This window comes from Bos grunniens, chromosome 18 (assembly GCF_055505025.1).
Source record: "Bos grunniens cultivar Pamir isolate PY7600 chromosome 18, Bosgru_T2T1.0, whole genome shotgun sequence".
Lineage (NCBI taxonomy): Eukaryota > Metazoa > Chordata > Mammalia > Artiodactyla > Bovidae > Bos > Bos grunniens.
In genome coordinates this window covers 48,966,457-48,989,918 of record NC_141182.1, presented here as the reverse complement: position 1 = coordinate 48,989,918, position 23,462 = coordinate 48,966,457, and the positions used below count along the sequence as shown (strand labels likewise).

Below are 23,462 nucleotides of genomic sequence, written 5' to 3'. Positions count from 1 at the left end.
CCACCAGGCTCCCCTGTCCCTGGGATTCTCTAGGCAAGAACACTGGAGTGGGTTGCCATTTCCTTCTGCAATGCATTAAAGTGAAAAGTGAAAGTGAAGTCGTTCAGTCGTGTCTGACTCTTCGAGACCCCATGGACTGCAGCCTACCAGGCTCTGCCGTCCATGGGATTTTCCAGGCAAGAGTGCTGGAGTGGGGCGCCATTGCCTTCTCCTCAGGTGGGTATATCTTTCCCTTTCTCCTTTGCTTTTAGCTTCTCTTCTTTTTTCAGCTATCTGTAAGGCCTCCCCAGACAACCACTTTGCCTTCTTGCATTTCTTTTTCCTGGGGATGGTTTTGGTTACTGCTGCCTATACAGTATACATAACGACTTCCCTGGTGGCTCAGATGGTAAAGAATCTGCCTGCAATGCAGGAGACCCAGGTTTGATCCCTGGGTCAGGAAGATCCCCTGGAGAAGAAAATGGCTACCCACTCCACTATTCTTGCCCGGAGAATACCATGGACAGAGGAGCCTGGCTGGCTACAGTCCTTAGGGTCACAAAGAGTCAGACATGATGGGGTTACTATTATACGTCTATCTATGATTTTAACCAACCTTAATCCTAGAGTGTGAACCACAGTGGCACTGAACACATTTACAATGCTGTACAACCACCACCGTGACTCATGCTCCAAACGTTCTCATCATCCCCAGCAAAGACCCTGTGCCCATGGACGCCAGCTCCCCACTCCCTCCTTCCCCCCAGCCCCTGGCAACCCCCATTCAACTTTCCTTCTCTATGAATCTGCCTGTTCTATGCAGAATATATAAGTGGACTCTTACAATATCTTTCCTACATGTGGCTTATTTCACTAAGCATGATGCTTCAAGGTCCATCCATTGTGTAGTATGCATGTAAACCCCATTCCTTTTTATGGCTACATAATATTCCATTGCATGTATACACCAAATTTCGTTTACCCATTCATCTGCTGGACGCCTGGGTTGTTTCCACTTTTAAGCTATTGTGAATAAAGCAACTATGAACATTAAAGTGTACAAATATCTGTTCAAGTCTCTGCTTTCAATTTTTTGGATATGTACCTAGGAGTCAAATTGCTGGGTCATATGGTAGTTCTATATTTAACCTTTTGAGAAAAGACCAAACTGTTTCCCACAGCAGCTGCACCATTTCACATCTCCAATAGCAATCCACGAGGGCTCCAATTTCTCTATCTCCTCACCAACACGTTAGTTTTCTTTCTTTTTTTTTTTTTTTTAAGATAATAGCCATCCTGGTAGGTGCGAAGCTATATCTCATTATTGTAATTTATTTTTGACAAAGAACTACAAGCAATTCAATGGAGGAAAGACAGAATTTTCAACAAACAGTACTGGAACAAAGGGACATCCATATGCTAAAAAAATGAACCTTTATCTGAACTTCACACTTACACAAACCTTAACAAAACTTTTAGAAAACAAACCAACATATCTTCAAGATCTAGGGCTAAGCACAGACTTCTTAGACTGGATACCAAAAGCATGACCCATAAAAGGAAAAATTATTAAAATAGACCTCATCAAAATTAAAAACTTCTGGACAATTTCCCCGGTGGTCCAGTGGTTAAGGATCTGCCTTCCAGTGAAGGGGACATGGGTTTGATCCCTGGTTGGGGAACTAAGATCCTATATGCTGTGGGGCAACTAAGCCCAAGCACCACAACTAGAGGCCACACGTTGCAACTACGGAGCCTCGCACACCAGAGCCTATGCTTTACAATGAGAAGCCTGCAAGGAGAGAAGCCCCAATCTAAGGCCATACCACCCTGAACGCACCCGATCTCGTCTGGTCTCAGAAGCTAAGCAGGGTCGGGCCTGGTTAGTACTGGGATGGGAGAAGCCCCTGTGTCCCATACTAGAGAAAAGCCTATGTGCTTCAACGAAGACCCAGAGCAGCCAAAATTAAAATAATAATAATAACAAAAAAAATTTTTTTTTTAATTAAGAACTTCTGGTCTGCAAAAGTCCATGTAAAGAATATAAAAAAGTAACAGATTGGGGGAAAATATTTGCAAACCACATACCTGACAAAGGACTAATATTTCGAAGACATAAAGGATTCTCAACGCTCAACAGTAAAAAACCCAAACAATCCAATTAGCAAATGGGCAGAAGACATGAAGATGATTCACCAGAGAGGATACACAGATGGCAGATAGGCTCATGAAAGGATGTCTGACAGCATTAGCCATTAGAGAAATACAAATTAAAGCCACAGAGAATTATCATTACATGCTCATTAGAATAGCTAAAATAAAGAATAGTGACCCACCAAATGCGGCCCAGGACGCAGAGAAATTGAGCACTCATTCGCTGCTGGTGGGGATGTAAAGTTGTACAGCCATCATGAAAAAGAGTTTGGCAGTTTCTTTAAACACGCATCCACCTACATACCAGCAGCTGCACTTCTGGGTATTTGTCCCAGAAAAAATGAAAATTTACATTCACACAAAAACCTGTACAAGATTGTCAACAGCAGCTTCATTTCTAATTGTCAAAAACTGGAAACACCCCAGATGTCCCTCAGTGGGTGAATGGTTCAATAAACTATGGCACATCCACTACTCAGCAAAAAAAAGGAACCAACTATTGACACAGCCAACAACCTGGATGAATCTCCAGAGAACTATGCTGAGTGAAAAAAACGCCAACACCCAAAGGTTATGTACAGTACAATCTCATTTACGTAACACTGTTGAAATGACAGAATTATAAAAATGGGGAACAAATAGATGAATGGCTGCCTGGAATGAGGGACAGAGCAGGGACAGGATGTGGCTGTAAAAAGGGCATGGGGGATCCTTGTGATGGAGTGTTCTCCATCCTGACTGTATCTATGACAACATACTGGTTGTGATCTTGTACTGATTCTAATTTTGCAAAATGTTACTATTGGAGGGAGCTGGCTAAAGGGTAGAGGGGCTCTCCCTGTGTTATTTTTCACACCTCCAGATTAAAGCACAATGATCTCAAAATGAAAAGCTTCATGAAAAACTACTAGTATTGTCGTTCAGTCTCCAAATCATGTCTGACTCTGCGACACCATGGACTGCAGCATGCCAGGCTTCCCTGTCCTTCATCATTTCCCGGAGTTTGCTCAAACCCATGTCCACTGAGTCGGTGATGCCATCCAACCATCTTATGGTCTGTCACCCCCTTCTCTTGCCCTCAGTCTTTCCCAGCATCAGGGTCTTTTCCAATACATTGGCTCTTCACATCAGCTGGCCAAGGTACTGGAGCTTCAGCTTCAGCATTCAATCCTTCCAATGAATATTTAGGGTTGATTTCCTTTAGGATTGACTGGTTTGATCTCCTTGCTGTCCAAGGGACTCTCGAGAAGTCTTTGCAGCACAGTTTGAAAGCATCAATTTTTCGGCGCTCAGCCTTCTTTATGGTCCAACTCTCACATCCATACATGACTACTAATAATTTATTAAAAATGCCAGGCCCTTTCCCACCTTAGAACATGCTATTCATTTTCCTTGGAACACACAGGCTTCCACACACTGACTGCTCGTACAGCCCTCAGCTCCGATGTCTCCTCCTCCAGGAAGCCTCCCCTGATTTCCCAGGCTGGAGCCAGGGCTTGTCTCAGTCCTCAGGGCTTCCCCCACCAAAGCCATGACACGGGGGCCTGTGCTTTCCTCAAGGTCACTCTGGGGCTGTCACTGCCTGGTGCCATGTCTGTTTCTATCACTAGACATGAGGGCAGGGTCTTGGTGGGGAGACAGGTCAGAGGAGGAGCGCAGTGATTATCTACAAAGTGCAAGAGTGAGTGGTACTGACAACATTACTGACAGCTGCTGCTGCTGCTAAGTCGCTTCAATCGTGTCTGACTCTGTGCGACCCCATAGACGGCAGCCCACCAGGCTCCCCCGTCCCTGGGATTCTTCAGGCAAGTGTACTGGAGTGGGTTGCCATTTCCTTCTCCAATGCATGAAAGTGAAAAGTGAAAGTGAAGTTGCTCAGTCATGTCTGACTCTTCGCGACCCCATGGACTGCAGCCTACCAGGCTCCTCCGCCCATGGGATTTTCCAGGCAAGAGTACTGGAGTGGGGTGCCATTGCCTTCTCCTAACACTTGTTACAGAGATTTCTATGTGCTAGATCTGTTTTGAGAGCTTTGCATGGATAAAATAATCTGTATAACAATCCCATTTTACAAATGGGGAAACTGAGGCCGCCGGGGGTGGTGGTGGAGGAGGGATGAGGGAGGAGCTACAAGCTCAAGGTCATCCAGCTAGCAGGTCACAGAGCTGGGAAGCAAACCCACGCCTTTGGATCAGGGCTTTTGATAGGATCACTAACCACAAGGTTTCTCCAGGAAAGGCTGGATGAGACCAGCTGAAGGGGGAAGCCAAGGGGCAGGGGGGCAGGGGAAGAGACCATGTTGCCTCCTCCCTAGTCCCCAGTCCATTCCCACGTAGAGTCGGGGGGGCCTCACCCTCCTCCATGGAAGGTCCCTTCTGTGGAACTGACACACCCAGAATGGTACCAGAACCACCTTCCCACCTAACAGGCATCTGGGAAGGCCTCTTCCATGTCAAGGGCCTCTAACTGAATCCCATTTATCAACCTGGGAAGCCGGCAGTGCCCTCCACGGAGAGGAGTGCCCACCTTCACTGGACGTGTGCCTGCATGTGTGCCAAGTTTCTTCAGTCGTGTCCCACTCTTTTGTGACCCCATGAACGGCAGCCCGCCAGGCTTCTCTGCCCATGGGATTCTCCAGGCAGGAACACTGGAGTGGGTTGCCATGCCCTCCTCCAGGGGATCTTCCCAGCCCAGGGATCGAACCTGCATTTCTTATGTCTCCTGCAGTAGTGTCAAACCATGGAGTGGGGCAGGGGAAGGGGGAGGGTGGGGAGGGGGGAGGGTGGCGAGCCGAGAGGAGCCCCCAGGCGCCCTCCTGAGGCTCCCCCAGGGCAGGGCTGCTTTCATCTGGCTGTGGGGAGGGGCTTCCCTCTGACGTGCTGGGGAGCATTCCTACTGGCAGGCGACTTCATCGCTCCACTAGAGAAGTCTCCAGAGCACAATACTGAGAGCAAGCTGCAGATGAGCAGGGAACCATTTACCTCCAGTTTTCAAACCTGCAGCACAATACGATATGGGATACTGTTTAGGGAGGCAACAAGGAATCACAGTGAGGCCGGGGTACCTGCGGGAGGGACCCCGGGGACTCTAACCACAGCAAGTGTGTTTCCTCTCTCAGTTGGGCAACAGGCCCAGGGGAGGCCATCAGGTGGCTCTCTGATCTCTTTCACACACAGTCTCTTTCGCTCTCTTTCTGTCCATCTGTCTCTAACACACACACACTCTCTTTCTCTCCACCGCCCCCCCAAGACTGGAACTGGTCCTGTGATCAGAGCAGCGGCTCTCCTTGGTCCCTTGCAACTCTTGGGAATTTGCTGTGTGACTCAGGGAGCTCACACTGGGGCTCTGTGGCAACCTAGAGGGGTGGGATGGGGAGGGAGGTTCAAGAGGGAAGGGACATATGTGTACCTATGGCTGAGTCATGTTGATGTACGGCAGAAACCAGGGCTTTTCCCTGGTGGCTCAGATGGTCAAGAATCCACCTACAATGCAGGAGACCCCGGTTCCCTGGGTCAGGAAGATCCCCCTGGAGAGGGGAATGGCAACCCACTCCAGTATTCCTGCCTGGAGAATGAACAGAGGAGCCTGGCGGGCTACAGTCCACGGGGTTGCAAAGAGTCGGACATGACTGAGCAACTAACACACAGACACACATAGCAGAAACCAACACAATATTGTAAAGCAATTATTCTTCAATTAAAAAACCAGAAAGAACCAGGATGCCATGGCAGGTCTGACCCAGGCCGGAGTCCACTCGCTTAACCATGTTACACTCCCATTGGTCATGCACTGACAATTCTTGATTACACACTCAGTGTACGCCAGGCACTGTGTCAGGCACTGGGGACACAGTGAATAAGCCAGTCCCTCCTTCCCAGAGGTGACACGCTGGTGAGTGAGGGAGATAAGATAACATAAAAGTAAACAAGGAAGTACATGACCAGTGGGAGAGGGGACAGAGCACGGGGTGTATGTGGGGGACAGGGTGTCTAGGGGCGTGGGTGTCCCGGAGCAGGAGCAGGGGAAGTGAGGGGGCCATGTGGGGAACCTAGGGAAGTGCTTTCAGAGTAGAAGGAACCACAACTGCAAAGGCCTGAGGACTGAAGCCTGCCTGGCACGTTCCAGAATGCCTGAGGCTGGCCCAGGAGGCCTGTGTGGCAGGAAGGGAGGGAGGGTGTGAGGGGAGGGTGGTGTGGCTGAGGTCAAGAGAGTCTACACTAAATGCAGAAGAGCCGCTCCCGGAGCCCAGACCTCCTGACCACAGCCCTCCCGGAGGTGCAGCTGCCCTCCCACCATCATGCTATGTTAAGGAGGAGGAAGCAGGCGGGGGGGGATAGGAAAGCTCCCCAGGGGGCCCAGCTGGCCAAGGGCAGAGCTGGGGCAGGAGCCCCTAAAGATAAGCAGAGGGAGGGTGAAGAATGAGGGTGGGGGGGACGGATGGCTCTCAGCTGGGGGCCTCTGGTCCCAGAAGAGCAGGAGCCCAAAGCTTCGGTTTGTGAAGAAGGCTCACTGGAAGCCAGGGGCTCACGCACAGCCCTGTGCTCCCAGACTACGGGTGTTCTGAACCTCAGACCTTCGGCTCCCCCCTGCCCCATTCTGCTGTACTGCGTACCAGCCTAACTAAGAGCAACTTAAGAATTTCCATTTTAATCCACTCACTTACAAAAAAAAAAAAAAGAAATTACTTCAAGATAGTCACCCAGACATGAAGGCTGGCCTGAATTCCTACAGAGCACCATCTATGAAGTCGTGGAACCCGAATGCAATCGCGCCTCTAGCCCTAAGGCCCAACATACAGGAAGCACAGGGACAGAGGGACCCGTGAAGTGACACCACGAGGGTGCCCGGTGAGGCCCGGGCCGTGGGAAGCTCCAGAGGACAGAGGATCAGGGGTTTCAACAGATCAATGACCCGATCAGTGGGCACAGGAAAGAGCCTACAGACGACAGAAGATGTCAGGGGCCTGTCGACCAAACGCAGAGCAGACCTTGTCCGGATGCCAAGTCAAACGCACACATTGGAAAAAACGACAAGACGACTGGGGAAATGCGAGGCTATTAAGAAAGAATTGGTTCTTTTTCTCCTGTGACCATGGTATCTCGTCTGTGTGGGTGTGTTTACAGACTCCTTATCTCTTATATGCAAAAAATCTGAGATATTTATGGCCACAGTATACAATGTTTAAGAACTGCCTCCAAAGAATCAGGGAGGTGGGGATGGGGTACAGATGAAAAAGCCCGGTGGTGACAGATAACTGCCGAAGCTGGGGCGGGCGTCGTGAGGAGGGCGGCAGGCCACTGTTCAGAAGACCGTGTGGGCACTTCCATCATACAGAGGTTTTAAACACTTTGCAAAAAGGAATGTGACCTAGTCAGAACAGTGAAGAATTCGTGGGTCGCTCACCTTGTGAACCTTAATTACTAAATCCAAACATGTATCCTGCCTCTAATAACTGTAACAGACGTCACGGCAGTAGTAACTATAATGAGATGATGATGGCAGACCTGGGCTGAGAGTCGCTCTAAATGGGAACCAGTGCAGAGACACCGGGGGCTCAGGGCCTGGCCCCAGGTCACAGAGGAGGCTGGGGGAGCCGGGTGAGGCCAGCAGGGAAGCTGGATGCCCAGTCCTTGCCCAGAGGGGATGGGGGAGAGGAGGCCAGGAGCCCTTGCAGAGCGGGGATGCACAGGGGCTTCTGGACTCTCAGCTCCCCTCATTCCCACTGAGTGAATCATAATGGCTCCTGCGATGCAAGTCACATCTGAGCACAAACTTTTCCTGAAATTAAACTATCAGCCACTCCATGGGAGCCTGAAACGGTAACCGCAACGGATGACAACATCAGATTTGGGGGCCCACAGGATCTGGGGGGTCCACCAGCCTGGGCGCTCCTCCCTGCTCCCGGGCCCCCCACCAGCAGAGGCATGCATGCCCTGCCCCTCACCCCCTCCCCCTCCAGGTGCCAGGAACAGCCAGGAGTGGCTGGCGTGTGGGGGACCAGCACCCGGACTCATCCTGGGTCTGCAGAAACCATCTCCCTTGTGTGGCTTCGGCAGGATCCTGCCTGCAAGCAGGGAAGCCTCTGCAGGGTAGTGGGGGGAGTAGAAACTGAGGGAGAGGAGAGGAGACACAAGAGGCAGCGACTCGGGAAGAGAAAGACAGGAGGCGGGAGGGGACAGTCGGCTGCCCAGACAGGGGCTGGCGGGCCCAGGGATGAAGAGGCCCTGACGCCTCCTCCGGGCCTCAGCTCCCTCGTCAGTAACATGGGAATAACAGTCACATCTTCCTGTAGTGAGGCTGTGGGGGTGACAGGGCTGACACGACTTAATCACGCCATGTCAGAAGCCTAGAAAAGTGTCCAAACATTGCGAAAGCTAATACGTGATTTCTACCATTTCTGTAAGCCAGTGGCTCTCATCTCGGTTCAGAAGCACACTACAGTCGCTCAGGGAGCTTAAAAAAAAACACCAAATAACACAAAACCCAATGCTCAGGCCCCACAGCCAGAGATTCAGATTCAAGTGGCCTGACCTTTTGTTGTTTAGTCGCTCAGTGGCGTCCGACTCTTTGCAACCCCATGGACTGCAGCGCGCCAGGCTTCCCTGTCCTTCACCATCTCCGGGAGTTGGCTCAGACTCATGTCCGTTGAGTCAGTGATGTACACCTGTGCCAGGTAACCCTAAGGAGCATGGGATGGGGGCGGGGGGGAGCCTGGACACAGAGTCCCAGGACTGAGTCCTCAGGGGGTGGTAGAAGTGAGACAGACTGATGGGGGGCGGGGTAGGGGGTGGAAAGGAAAAGGGGAGGGAAGGGCAGGGTATGCCGCCCAGGAGGCCCCTCTCTGCCTGCCCACCGGAGTCTGGGGCCGGCTGAGGAATGCAAGGAATGAAGCCAGGCCTGGCACAGCCATCCCCAGGTCCCCTCCCCCTTCGCAAACTGCCAAGAGCCCATCCTTGGCCAGGTCACTGGCCAGGCTGTCAACCGCCCCCTGCTCCCCCAAGGCCTTGGCAACCACTCAGTCCTCCGGGCCTGAAGCCCACTCCCAGCCCTCTCCTCGGGGTGCCCGTCCTGAGCCCCTTTCTCCTCTTGGGTCCCCCGTGACCCCAGTGCTGGACCACAGGGCGCAGCCCAGGCGTGGAGCCCTTATCGGTGGTGGGGTGAGTGATGCTGACAGCGGCATGTGGCGGGCAGAGTTTATCACCCGCTCTGGAGGCAGGAGTGGCCTGAGAAGGCTGCCCAGAGGTGGTGACCTTTAGCCCGAGCCCGAGAGAATAACCGAGGTGAGAGCAGGAAACAAAGACCCACGAGGCTGGAGCGCGGGAGGCAAGCGGAGGGCCAGCCCAGCAGAGGGGGCCATGGAAGGGTCAGAGCCGGGAAGGGATGCACGCAGACCGCAACCACAGGCACCAGCTGCCCCGCACCTGGGCCCCTCGCAGGGCTGGAGAACCGCGGCGGGCCTCGGGGGGTCCTCAGGTGTCCCCACATCCCACCACCACCCTGGGGGGAGCGGCCCAGCCCTGGCTCCCTCTGGCCACTCTGTGAGGAGACCCCAGTGAGCTGCTTCCTGCATCCCTGAGCCTGTTTCCTGATAATTAAACCGTAAGCTGATTAGTCAAGGAAAACCTTTAATTAGCCCTTGAAATCATTCAGGAAAATTACAACCTCCTCTCCGGGCAACCTGCCCGCCCTCTGCCAGGGCCCAGGGGCGGTGCCTGGGAGGAAGCAGAGCACGGGGAAGCCAGGCTCCTGCCTCTGCTCTGAGGGCCTCACCCAGCCAGGCTGAGGCCAGGGAGCAAGGCACCGCGCGGGAGAGGTGGCCACGGGCTCCCCTCTGCCACGTCACCAAGTGCCCGGAATAAACCCAGCAAGAGGTGGGCAAGGCCCGGCTGGAGAAGTGTGACCCTCTGCTGAGAGACATCAGAGGAGACCTAAACAAATCGAGAGACAGACCGTGTTCATGGACTGGGAGACTCAATGTCATGTCTGCTTTTGGGGCACGAGGCTTGTCTCATATCTAAGTGGCGTTACAAAAAGTCAACTGGCCGAGACACTTGGGAAGAAGGACGCGTGCGTGGGAGGGCTTGCTCTCCATGCCATCAAGACTTATTATCAACTACTGGGACTGCCCTGGTGGTCCAGTAGCTAGGACTCCGCTCTCCCAATGCAGGGAACCCAGGTTCCATCCCTGGTCAGGGACCTGGATCCCACATGCTGCAACTGAAGATCCTGCCTGCTGCCACAGAGACTGAAGATCTCTTGCGCCACAAGTAAGACCCGGCATGGCCATTTAAATGAAAATATTAAGAAAAAAGACAACGATATGAATTAGGATAGCGGGGTACTGATGCAGGAATAGGCAAACTTGAGCACAAGAAAGAATGAGAGCACCCAGAAACAGACCCACTTACAGAGACTTGACTTTATGGCCCAGGTGCAGAGGAGAAACTACGGCTGTTGTCATAACGGTACACGGATGACTGGGGAGCCACGTGGAAAATGTGAAGCTGGGTGACTACCTCACACCACACACCTGCGTGCACGCGCGCACACACACACATTCCAGAACAAAGAGCGGCTAAATGTGAAAAGTAGAACTATAAAACTATAAAGGAAGTAGATGATAAATCTGGCTACAGTAAAATTAAAAGCTTCATCAAAAGACACAATTTAAAGAAACTGAAAAGACAGGGCACCAAATGAGAGAATGTAAGGAGGACCATCTTAGAAACACAGGTTCTGGTCCAGACTCTTAAGACTTAACTCACAGAAATTCAAAATGAAAATGCAGACAGCCTGGAGGAGAAAGAGGCAGGTGGCTGGAATGGGCCCTTCACAGGGGGCGCTCCCAATGTGCACTCCAGATGTTCACAGAGCAAGCAAGGCTGCTCTGGCCCCGGGAGGAGACGCCACCACGCCAGCTCGGCACCAGTGGGCAGGAAGGGCCCAGCACTCACCACTGGCGCTGCCCTCGCTTCCTCATCTCTGAAATGGGTCGAATCCTTCCGGGAAGGACTGAGCAGAAGCAGTGTGGGAGTTCTGTACAGGCACTGGGCCTGGCACGTGCAAGCCCTCAATTAGTTCTCTCTATTAATCCGCCTCAGGAATAAGGACTCCCCAGGCTCAAGGTCATTTGAGGCCTTCTCCTGCCTCGGAGCTGGAGCTGGGATGTGTCAGGGGTGTGGCCAGAAGGCTGAGAGTCCAAGAGACAGGCTCCAATTGGGTAGCAACTGGGTTCGTTTATCAGTACAGTGTCCCTGGAGGCCACAAAGGGCCAGGCACTCCTGAGTATTTGTTGGAAAAAAGATAATAAACCAATCACATTCCTAGTTCTCTGCCAGGCCCGAGGATAAGTGTGTTAGGAGCAGAACCTCAGATACGTCCTGGGACACCCAGAGGAGCCTCGGTTCTAGAGAGGAAGAAACTGGGACACGGAGAGGCCCAAGTGGCTGTCAAGATTCAATTCCAGAGTAGACAGGACCAAATGCCAGTCTTCTTTCAGTTCCTCAAAGGTGCCCTGCGCTCTCCTGCCTAGGACATCTGTACAGGCAGCTCTCTCAGCCTCGAACCCACGACCCTCTACCTCCCCGAGTTTACCCTTCAAGTGGCAATTCCTCCTCAGGAAAGCCTGCTCTGTAATCCTCACCTGAGGGGAACTACCCTTCCTCCCCACTGGCCCAACATACACCCTGGCAAAGATATACTCCACTTGTTACAACCTCTCATTCATTCATTCAGCCCACCAGGGCTTGACTAGGGAAAGTCAAGCCCTGAGGATACAGCAAGGGACACAGTAAGCCGCCTACCTGCCCCCGCCCCGTACCCCCGCCACGAAGCTAAGTTGTGGGGGTGGGTGGGTGAGGAGGACACCAACCAACACACCGGGTCACACTGGAACAGTAATGACGGTGAGCGGACCAGGGAAGCCAAGCAGGCGAAGGTGGGGAGAGAGTGACATCGCTCCTGTAGACCTAGGAGGGGGCGCTGAACAAAGAGCCTGAGGCAGGACTCGGCCTGGAATGTTCCAGGGACAGGGCAGCAGCAGATGAGTGAAGGCAAGCAGGGAAGCTGGGCCAGAATCTTCTGGGACCTTGAAGGCTGTTCCTCAAAAGAGATGAAGCCAGGGAAGGGGTCCCCCGCAGGACAGGGACGGGATCTGACCCGGGCCCCCTCCGGCTGGGCGTGCAGACCAACTGTGGGGCAGTTGGCGGGCGGGGGGCTGTCCCCACGGTTGAGGCTGGAGTTGAGGGTGGCTGGAACTAGGGGGTGACAACAAAGAGTGGGAGGCCCCAGGTTCTAATCTGAAGGTAGAAGAGCAGGCTTTCTGGACATCCTGGATGTGGAGGAAGAGGCCAAGAGGAGTCAGGATGACATCAGACCCCCAGCCCGACCTTGAGGGCGGATGGGGCACCCGTGAACGAGGCAGGGCCGCTGGGAGAAGATGGGGCCTGGAGTCTGGTCTATTTTCCATGTCTCCGTGTCACTCTTGATCCATATAGAGTCCCCTGCCAGACCGAGCCCAGTGAGGGAGCCTGTTGTGTTCACCGTGGGTCTCAAGAGCCCAGAGGCGAGCATAAGAGGTGGGATGGGTAAGAGCCAGCATGGACGGGAACCCCAGGGAGGAGAAAAGCACAAGAGGACTCATCTTGGTGATAAGCTTCTGCAGGAGATGAGAATATAAAATGTTCCAAGGTCAATTACAGAATCTGACAGGCCTCTTGTTGGGGACGGAGGCTGTGCAGCTGCCGGCAGGAGCGAGTGCGGTTACCCCTGCTCTGGACAGCTGCGTGGTGGGGTCTGCTAAAGGTGAAGAGACACACCACCCCCCACCCGAGCACTGGACCCTGGACGTGATCCCTGGGGAAGTGTGGGCACAGACATCCTGGCAGACATGTTCAAAGAGCACGTTCACACCCGGGCAGTGGGAGTGGAGAAGTAAGTCGGTTAGAACACTGCACGGCGAACAGACCACTCACACCCACGACCACAGGGATGCGCCTCACAGACCAAGGATGAGGGAGACCAGACGGGGGCATGCTGGAGGAGGGCGTTCATGCAAAGGGCCCAAGCAGCCAAGGTGGAGGCTAGGACTCGGGATGCACACCTGGTAAAACCGACAGACTGCAGGGAGCCGGTGACCCCCAGTTAGGGAGATGGCCGCTACTGAGGTTGTGGTCAACAGGGAGGCCCTGGGGTGGGGTGTTCTCAGTCTCCGCCTAGGTGTGGGGAAATGCTGCTCACCTTATAATTACCTGTTAGACTGATATGTGCACTGATGCACTTTTCTGTAGGTGAGTTAAGCTTCACAATTATTAAAGGTTGAAAAAGAGGTGGAATTATCAATATACCTAAACACAGACACACACAGCGACCTGGGGCCAGGCTTCTGCTGAAGACGGGGAGGAGGGAGAAGGGGGCTGTGGAGGCGCTGGAGGCAGCAGAGGAGGGGTCCCTAGGGAAAAAGAAAGCACCAGAGAGAGCACGTGCGCTGAGGGCTTGATGGGGGGGGGGTCCTCACCTGGGGGACGGCGGGAGCCTGGCCCTCTCTTGCTGTCCTACTTCCTCCCCATTCCCAGCATTGATTGAGGAGGGGCGGGGGAGGGGAGGCAGCCCAGGCCGCTTCCCTTAGGGTGGGAGTGGCTGAAACCCGCTGGGGGAAGCCAGCCCGAAACTGCCACACAATGCCGCTTTATCAGGAGTTTCCAGGGCCGGGCTGGGGCTGGCGGAGGGGAGCAGAGGGCGGGGGAGGGAGGCTCTCTCCGTGGGGCCCCTGCTTAGCACCCCCACCTGCCAAGGTGTGCCCTCCAAGCTCCGCTGCAGCCAGCCCTGAGTGGGCGCGGGGCAGACGGGGCGAGAGGGACAGCCTCCTAATCCCTTGGCTCAGGGAGGGGGGTGGCTCAGGGAGTGCCCCGCAGTGGTTAGGAGCCCCAGGCCAAACCCCAGCCCTGCTGATTCTGTGACACCAGGCTGGTCTCCTGGGATCTCAATTTCCTCCTCTTAAAAGGGAGAGAAGAACAAGTACGGGGTTTTCCTGACAGCTTAGTTGGTAAAGAATCTGTCTGCAACCTGGGTCGGTAAGATCCACTGGAGAAGGGATAGGCTACCCACTCCAGTATTCTTGGGCTTCTCTTGTGGCTCAGCGGGTAGAGAATCTGCCTGCAATGCGGGAGACCTGGGTTGGATCCCTGGCTTGGGAAGATCCCCTGAAGAAGGGAAAGGCTACTCACTCCAGTATTCTGGCCTGGAGAATTCCATAGACTGTATAGTCCATGGGGTCAAAAAGAGTCAGACACGACTGAGTGACAAGAGCATGTGCACCTAGGACTTCCCTGGTGGTCCAGTGGTTAAGACTCCAAGCTTCCACTGCAGGGGTGCAAGCTCGGATCCCAATCAGGGAACTTAAGATTCCATATGCCGCTCAGCGCAGCCCAATCAAACAACGACAACAACAACAACAACAACAAAAACCCTAAATATCTACATCTTGGGGTTGCTGGGAGGTTGGGATAAATTCATTTACTCAAAACACACAGAACGGTACCTGCTAATACCAATAACAAAGAGAAATCCTATGAGGACTAATGCTGGCAGCTGACGGTCTTGAACATTGACTATGCATTCCACCTGAGGAGTAGGCATCTATATCCTCAGAACAACCCCATATAGGAGGTGCCGTTATCATCCCCATTTTACAGATGAGGACACAGAGGCACAGAGAGGGAGGTTCCAGAGTCTGTGTCCTCAATCTCGACTACATCAGACAGGTTAAGAGCTCCGGGTTGGAGAGGGCAGGCCTGCCTGGGTTCAAGTCCCACATCTGCCTCTCTCACATGCTGTAGGGTGTCTAGCCTCTGCTTCAGTTTCTTCTTTTTAGGGAAAGCAAAATATCACACATAGACAGGAAAGGAATTCCAAATGGCTTTCAACAAAGATGCTCCCCTTTGCTCATGTTAAAATCAGAACCACAGTAAGGACCACTCGGCACCTGTCTGACTGGCCGAGGTCAAAGCATCTGATGACACCCGTCTGCAGGGTGAGCATGGGAGGTGACAGACCCTGGCGCCCCAGGACATAGTGGGTGGGAAGTGCGAATAGGCACGGGCTCTTGGCAGACCGGGACACTACTGCAGGGCTCCCGCGCACACGTCTCAGACCCCAAGCACCTCCAGAGGTGTGCACAGCTCACAGGCATGTGCAGGAAGACATCACACCATGGAACCTGCCCCAGCCGTAGAAAGTGCAAGGGAGCCACTGACCTCCTGACACAGAACTTAAGTAGAAAGTGCAAGGGAGCCCCTGACCTCCTGACACAGAACTTAAGAGTGAAAAGTGCAAGAAGCAGGACAGAATACAAACGTGAAGAGTCAGCTCCATGTGAGCAAAACAAAAGTGGGAGAAAAGATGCGCAGGAACAAATGTCCAGGAAAGAAGAGAAACCGGAACGAGGCTGTCTCTGGGAAGGGGCCAACCACTGGGGTGGGAAAGAGACCTACAGCTGCACACTCTCTGTGCTTTGCGTGGCTTCTCAACTGCGAACAGATCATACATGCCGCTGGGGCAAAAATGGGCCTTCTTGAAATTAAAATGCAGGAAAAGAGAAATGAGGTTAATAACACCCCTTCCTCAAGGCTCCGGGCCGAGCTGCTGAGAGATGCTTATAAAGCACACATCTAGCTCTTAGCACTTGGGAGCTGGGGGCTGGCAGAGTGTCCTGAGGGGCTGGGAGCAGGTGAAGAGGAGGCTGCAGCCCAGAGCGGGGCACATCCAATGAGTTTACTGTGTGCCTGGCAACATGCAAACACGTCGACATCAGTCTCCTCCAACCCTCCCAATAGCTCATTTAACAGCTGAGGAGGGCATCCCCAGTGGCTTAGCTGTAAAGAACCTGCTTGCGATGCAGGCGATGCAAGAGATGTGGGTTCCATCCCTGGGTCGGGAAGATTCTCCTGGAGAAGGAAATGGCATCCCACTCCAGTATTCTTGCCTGGAGAATCTCATGGACAGAAGAGCCTGGCGGGCTACAGTCCATGTGACCTCAAAGAGTTGGACACAACCGAAGCAACAGCAGGAGCACCATGTGAGGAAGGAGAGGCCCGCGGCGGCCCGGCCTCCCCCCCAGCCCTGGGGTCCTCACTAGGGGTCGGGCTGTGGGGTGTGGGGAACGCGTGGCCCTGGCAAGGAAGCTGCCACTGCTCCGAGGACAGTAGCAGAGCACGTGGCACCCCGGGGAAGGTCAGGGTGGGACCAGAGGGCCCTGTGACACCAGCAGCGGTGAGTGGTGGCTTCTGCTACATCTGCTGTAGCTGGCTCCCCTGGGACCTGGAAAAGCTCCCCTTCTGACCCTCCTTGCCTCCCCCTCAACCTTCCTGTGGGCCAGGGCAGCTGTGAGACAATAAGCCCCAGCCCCGGATGGGTGGCTGGGCCGGGAAGGGTCCCATTTCCCTGGTCGTGACTGGGAAGGAGACCGCTTCCTGCTGGCAGCATCTGTGGCCGCCTGGCTGGGGTGATGGGAGAAACAGCTGCTGGGGACACCCCGAGCGGCGTCTGGCCAGGAAGTCTGGCTCACTAGGAGCCAGCAGGACAAGGAGGGGTGACGCAGTGGACCAGAAGGGGAAGGAGCTGTGGGAGGTCCTGAGGGAGGCGTGGGCCCAGGGCTCAGAAACTACCCAGGCTGCCCCCTAAAGAGTTTCTGTCCAAACAGGAATCTGGGTTAAGAACAGGAAGTAGCCTGCTTCCAAATCACTGGAGGGCCACTGTGAAAACAAGCAGTGACTCTGGAGCCCGGAGGCCTGGAGTTCAAGCCCTGCCTCTGCCACCTGCCTGCTGTGTGTCCCAGGCAGGTCACACGCCTCTCTGGGTCTCATTCTCTCATCCCTAAATGGGGTTAATAACCATACCTATGGGCTTCCCAGGTGGCCAGTGGTAAAGAACCCGCCTGCCAATGCAGGGATGAAGAGACATGGGTTTGATCCCTGGGTCGGGAAGATCCCCTGGAGGAGGAAATGGCAACCCGCTCCAGCATTCTTGCCTGGGGAATTCCAGGGACAGAGGAACCTGGCCAGCTACAGTCCATGGGACTGCGAGGAGGCGGGCACGACTGAGCGAATACACCCCCACACAGCCGTGCCTGCCTGTAGGCTGCTGTGAAGATCAAATGGGTTCATACAAGTAAAGGACTCGAAACCTTGGCCAGCACTCAGGACCCTTCTCCATCTCCACCAGCCTCATGCTACCCACCCTCCCCGGCACGGACTATCCCTCTCCCTCCCCCGCCTTCCCTGATCTGTTCCCCACATGGCAGCCTGAGCGATCTTTATAAAAGGGAAAGCAGATGCTGCTTAAAGCCCTGCGATGATTCTCATCACACACAGAAAGAAATCCACACTCCTTGTCTCAGCCCATCGACCCCTGCTGTATCCTATCTGCCAGACCTTCCCATGTCCTTGGTCTTGCTGCTGACTCTGCCACACTGGCTTCTTTGGTGGGACCTGAACATCCCAAGCTCCTTCGGACCTCGGGACCTTCACACTTTCTATACCCACTACCTGCTCTGTTCTTCCCAGCTCTTCCTGCGCCTGGCTCCCTCTCATCAGTCAGATATCTCCCTTCTCCAGAAAGCCCTCGCTGGCTCCCCAGGTGGAGTGAGGAGCCGCCTCCGGGTTCCTGTAGTCTCTACCTCGTCCCAGCCCTGACCACTCTGCTTGAGCATACCTACCCAGCCTGACCACTCTGGGCCGTCACTGTCTGGGGCCAGGTCTGTCTCCTTCACGGTCCTGTGAGCCCTGAGGACAGGGCTTTGACTGTGTTGGTCACCACGGGGATCGATGAGCAGTGTAACACACACACACACACGCAGTGTAACCAGGTTCTGCTCGTCCCCTTCCGAGTGGCACTTCCTTTCTCTTTGCCTCCTTCCTGAGGAGGTTTAAGTCAGTATGTTTCCCTTGCCAAAGGCCAGCCCTGGAGATGATCCCCTAGGAGAGGTGGGTCAAAGTTTCAGCCACTGTCCTGGATACCCTGGAAAGGCAAAGCCTTTCCCAGCCTGCCTTCTCCTCTGGGTGTGGGGGTTCAACAGGTGTCAGACCCCAGCTAAGCTCATCACATGAACCGTACCCCTGTTCGCAACCAGACCAGGGAAGGGGTGCAGGTGGTATAAAATCCACCACCTCACGGCTGAGGAAACTGTTTCAGCAAAGACTGCAAGCTTGCCCGAAGCCGCATGGAGCCGAGGGAACCCTCAGGCACTGCTGGGAAACAAGCTGGTAGGAATGCTGAACAGAGTAATTCGGGAAGGTCCAGCATGTCCACTGTGCGGCATATGCCCAAGAGACTCCGGCTGCAGTACACAGGGAAACACGCTCTAGAGTGTTCGTGGCAGCACTGTCTGTTACAGTCCCAATGGGAACCACCTAAACGGCCGCCAAAAGATAAACGGGTAACTCTGGTGCCGCACCATCACAAAAGGAAACACACAAAGGGGAAATGAGCAACCTGCTCTAGATCTACACCCCTCCACACAGAGAAACAGCCACACTGACGCAGAGAAGCAGCAGCGGGCTGTTTCCCGTGGCGCCATTGATAACGACCTGTGAAAGAGCAGACCACCCTGGCCAGCCATTGCAACCACGCGCTGAGGCTAGCCCCGCCCCAGACAAGGGCACCCAGGCCAGAGTCTGCGAGGGGCCAGGGGGCTGGGGCAGCAGCGTTCTGGAAAGCTCTCCAAGTGACTGCAGCGTGGAGCCAGGGTTGAGAGCTATTACTCTGTCGTTTGAGAATCCCTCCGAGGGTAGTAACAGTAGGAAAATCTGCGATGGTAGGCTGGAGGCCAAATCCAGCCCCGTGGCTACCATCAGGAAGGCGGGGCAGAGAACAGGGGCCTGTAACTGTATCCACGGTCCCAGGCTGGACGCTGGAAGCGTCAGTGTTTTGCTATATTGAAGCTCTACTCTTTCCACTAGTCTAAAATGTATCATAAGAACAAAACTGGAAAATAAGACATGACTTGCCCAATGTCCCATGGCTGTTAAGTGACCGGGAGGGAACCTGAATGTGGGTGTCCGGCACCAAATCCCTATCCAGCACCAAAGCCCCCCCTTTATCTGTGCGGAGCCCTGAGATGCCGAGCGAGCTGCCACTGTGAGGACTGGTAGGGCTCCCTGGCCACGTGCCCACCTGGTGACCTTGCCAGAGCAAGCCAGGAGGCAGGTGGAGACGGCCTGACTGCCACCTCTGAGGCCCTCCCCAGGCAGCAGTAGCCTGAAGACTAGGGCTGACACAACCCCTACCACGCGCCAGGCCTTGGGCCAAGCTCTCTGCGCTCCACATCCTCACAGCAGGTCTGAGGTAGCCACTATCATTATGCCCATTTTGCACAGGGGGAAACTGAGGCCCAGAAAAGTTAAGCGACTTGCCCACGATCACACAGCCTGTGAGTGATGGAGCTGGGTGTGAGCCAGGCATCCTTGTCCCAGCGTCCCCTCTCTGAACCACTCCCCAGTACTGCCTCAGAGCTCTACACACACAGGGCGGCCACTCACCCGCCTCTGCTCCACTGCCCGCCCCACTCCAAGCTGGGAACCCTAGGGGTCTCACTCAGGCTCCATGCTGCCCACAAGCCCCCAGTTCTGCACCCCTGACCTCCACTTACGCCTTTCCTTCTGCTTGGCACACCCTTTCCCATTCCTCCTACCCATCCTTCAGAGATTGCCCAGGGGACTTTCCGAGTCTGGGGCCCTGGGTGGGGGCATTTTCCTCATCCCTGAGCATGTTTTCGCAGGCCACATCACCCTGGGCGAGATGTAGCCATGTCTCACTGGCTAGGGGTCTGGTCCCAGTCTGCTCCCACCAAGGGACACTGAGGGCCCCTGGGGGCCAGGGGCTCCCCGCTGTCCTGTCCACTGCTGCAGACCCAGCACCATGCCCAACATTCAATCGCCACCAACCCTGGGGGGATTCAGGGAAAGAACATGGGAAAATTCCTGCCTGTGATGGGCCTACCTTCTAGCAGGAGGCAGCTCAACTGTGCTCTGATAAATAAGTTAAGGACAGAGTGAAGGGCTGGCAGAGAACAACAGTGAGATAAAGAGTGTCTGGGGACAGAGTGGTCCCGGTCAAGCTGTGAGCGACTGGTGAGTGAGAGGGTACAGAGCAGAGACAGGATTCCAGGCAGAGGGAACAGGAAGGTCAAAGACCTGGAGACAGGCATGAGCCTGCAGGGCCAAAGAACAGCAAGCAGGCTAGCGTGGCTAGACCTCCTGGAGGGGTGGGGAAAGCAGCAGAACAAGAGGTGGGAGCGACTGAGGGCCATGATGAGAGGTTGCGGTTTTAAGTACAGAGAACACCCAACTTTGTACAGGGTACCACCCAAGGACACCCTCCCTAGCCAGAAGCCTGCCAGACTCACTTGGACTCTGGGCCACCCACAAACACCGCATCCCATAGGCCCAGGGGAAACTCTCCTCCCAGATCACACCCTTCCACGGAGGCCAAAGAGACAATCTATTCCTGCCCAAGGGGTGGCCCAGCCTTGCCCAGCTCCCTGCTTCCAGGAACAGACCTCCAGCCGTATACAGTGTGGCGACCGGAGGCCGGAGCTCTGGAATTATTCAGATCCAGCAGGGAATCTTCCTCCATTACTTAGCAGGAGCTCTCTGTGCCTCACTTCTCCTGGCTGTGAAGTGGGTCTATCCAGATTGTGGTATAGTAAGACTAGGCACACAGGGTGCTGAGTACAGCCTCAGCACTCATTAAGTATTAACCAACATAATGAGTATTTGAGGGTCAGTAGGGCATAGAACTCTGAGCCCAGGACTCCAGAGTTCAAATCTCAGCTGCAAAACTAACTCATTAGGCGGCCCTGGGCAAAACACTAAGCCCCTTAATAATGGCACCAAGCCCATAAGGTTGTGGTCAGGACTAAATACACGGTAAGCGTTCAGAACAGGGCCTGATACACAGTAAGTGCTTTATGAGTGTTTGTTATTCTTTTCATTATCTGGGGGAGGGGAGGTTCCTTCTCCCCCATCAGAAAGCACCTTTGACCTCTTTCTTGAGTGTCCTATCCCTCCTCTCCAGCAATATGTCTCATTTGGGTTTTAACTTTTGACCCTTGGGACCATCATCTGTGCTCTTTCTACAATTTGATCACGTTCCACCCTTGATCCCATAAAGATGCCCCCCAAGCCAAATCTCATTCATTTGCTTCACTGGCTGCTGCCTTAAATCTCCAATCCGCCACCCCCATGGCTGTGACCTCTGACCCTCATGGGCACATCCTCCCATCAAATTATTAATTTTGACCCCCCTTTTTGACATTCACCCCGTGGCCCTCCAACGAGCTCCCGCTTCAAACTTTGAATTTTGCGCCCCCCTCGCCACGCCCCTTTCATTAGTTTGACCTCTGACCTCCTCTACAACTCCCTCCCACTCAGCGTTGACCCGCGACCCCCTGGAAGCGACTCTTTCCCCCACGAGTGAACTTTGACCCCAGCGGCCCCGCCCCCTACTCGCGTAAACGCTCTCCCACCGCATTGCCCAGCGCACACCAACCCCCTGGCCAGACAGCTTATCCTACCGGCTCGGCACCGCAGTCGTTCGCGGCCTGGCCGCTCGGCCCGGAACTCGGCGCCCTCCCGCTGCCCTCAGCTCTCTGGCGCCGCCGCCGCTACGGCCACTGCCGCCGCCATGTTGAATCCCCAACGAACATCCGGGGCTTTCCCCCTTCGCCGCCCACCAGTCCCCATAGCAACGAGGCTGACCCGGCAGGGGGCAGGGCCGGCTCAGGGGCGGAGCTGGACGCCTGGCAGCGCCCTCTCCAGCCTCTGATTGGTGCATGTTGTCCAATCGGAGACCTTCGGGCGGAAAATGCCAAGCCGGGATTGGAAAATTTGGAAAGGCTGGCTCCCAGCCCACTTGGATTCTTAAAGGGGAAAATGACTATTCTCTTGTAACTGCATCCCACCTTCCACCCAAAGGAATTAGGGAGTGAAAGCCAGTAGTGGGTAATAATGGCCAGAAACGGCTCTGAAGCATGTACTACTATGTGTCAGACACCCCGCCAAGTGAAATTTCTTGCTGAATGCTCAATACAACCGTGTTGTATATTAATGCCCATTTGCAGATAAATGGCGGAGAAGGCAATGGCACCCCACTCCAGTACTCTTGCCTGGAAAATACCATGGACGGAGGAGCCTGGTGGGCTGCAGTCCATGGGGTCACTAAGAGTCGGACACAACTGAGTGACTTCACTTTCACTTTTCACTTTCATGCATTGGAGAAGGAAATGGCAACCCACTCTAGTGTTCTTGCCTGGAGAATCCCAGGGACAGGGAAGCCTGGTGGGCTGCCATCTGTGGGATCGCACAGAGTCGGACACGACTGAAGCGACTTAGCAGCAGCAGCAGCAGCAGGAGGTTCAGAGGGGGCAAACTAGCTGCTTGGGGACCACAGAAAGTAAATAATGAGTTTTGAACGACGTCTGTCAGTCTGAGCCCGAGAACTTCACCCTGAACCAAGACACTGTTTGATCTTAATCTTTTTGGTAAGTTTTATGTTTGTTTTTAGCAGGCATTTGTAAAAAACAACAACAACGACAAAAAAAAAAAAAGGGTAAAAAAAAAACCCGTAAACTAAACTCGGACATCTTTTTCTGTGATTTCCACTCATTAGGTTCTAGCCAGTGAGTTTGTGTATGTGTGTGTTAGTCTCTCAGTCGTGTCCAACTCTGCGACTCCATAGAATGTAGCCTGCCAGGCTTCTCTGTCGATGGAATTCTCCAGGCAAGAATAATGGAGTGGGTTGCCAGTCCCTTCTCCAGGGGATCTTCCCAAACCAGCGATCAAACCCGGGTCTCGGGCAGTGCAGGCAGTTTCTTTGTCGTCTGAGCCACCAGGGAAGCCCAGTCAATGGGTTTGCTCTTCCCCCTCCCCACAAAAAACTCAGGTGCTCTCCCACTTCAAGGTCATTACATTGATTATTCCTTTTTTCTGGAATAGACTTCCCCCAGGTACCCTTCATTTCAAAATGGGGAAAATAAATCTGATAATGCATGCAAAGTGTTTGCTGGTACCTGGAATTTAGTAAGCACTCAGTGCAGATGGGGCTTCCCAGGTGGCATCGATGGTAAAGAACCTTCCTGCCAGCGCAGAAGACGTGAGAGACATAGGTTTGATCCCTGGATTGGGAAGATCCCATATTCATTTGGGATCGCCTGGTGGCTGAGACAGTAAAGAATCTGCCTGCAATGAAGGAGACCTGGGTTCGATCCCTGGGTCAGGAAGATCCCTGGGAGGAGGAAATGGCAACCCACTCCAGTATTCTTTCCTGGAGAATTC

The 23,462-nt window shown here is 54.1% G+C and overlaps 1 protein-coding gene across 9 annotated transcripts in view; it reads right to left on the bottom strand.

Moving 5' to 3' along the window:
* PAK4 (p21 (RAC1) activated kinase 4) overlaps positions 1 to 21,837 on the bottom strand; it is a 47,678-nt gene extending 25,841 nt beyond the window's left edge. For 5 of the 9 annotated variants that reach the window (XM_086352428.1, XM_086352421.1, XM_086352430.1 and 2 more), the window contains exon 1: positions 21,704 to 21,837. The gene's annotated coding sequence lies outside the window, so the exon portion shown is untranslated. Of the gene's footprint in view, positions 1 to 8,664; positions 8,813 to 11,087; positions 11,298 to 13,648; positions 13,710 to 21,703 lie in introns of those variants that run through there. The other 4 variants (XM_086352423.1, XM_086352427.1, XM_086352424.1 and 1 more) reach the window with 3 other exon arrangements.
* Between the last annotated feature and the right edge of the window lie 1,625 nt (positions 21,838 to 23,462).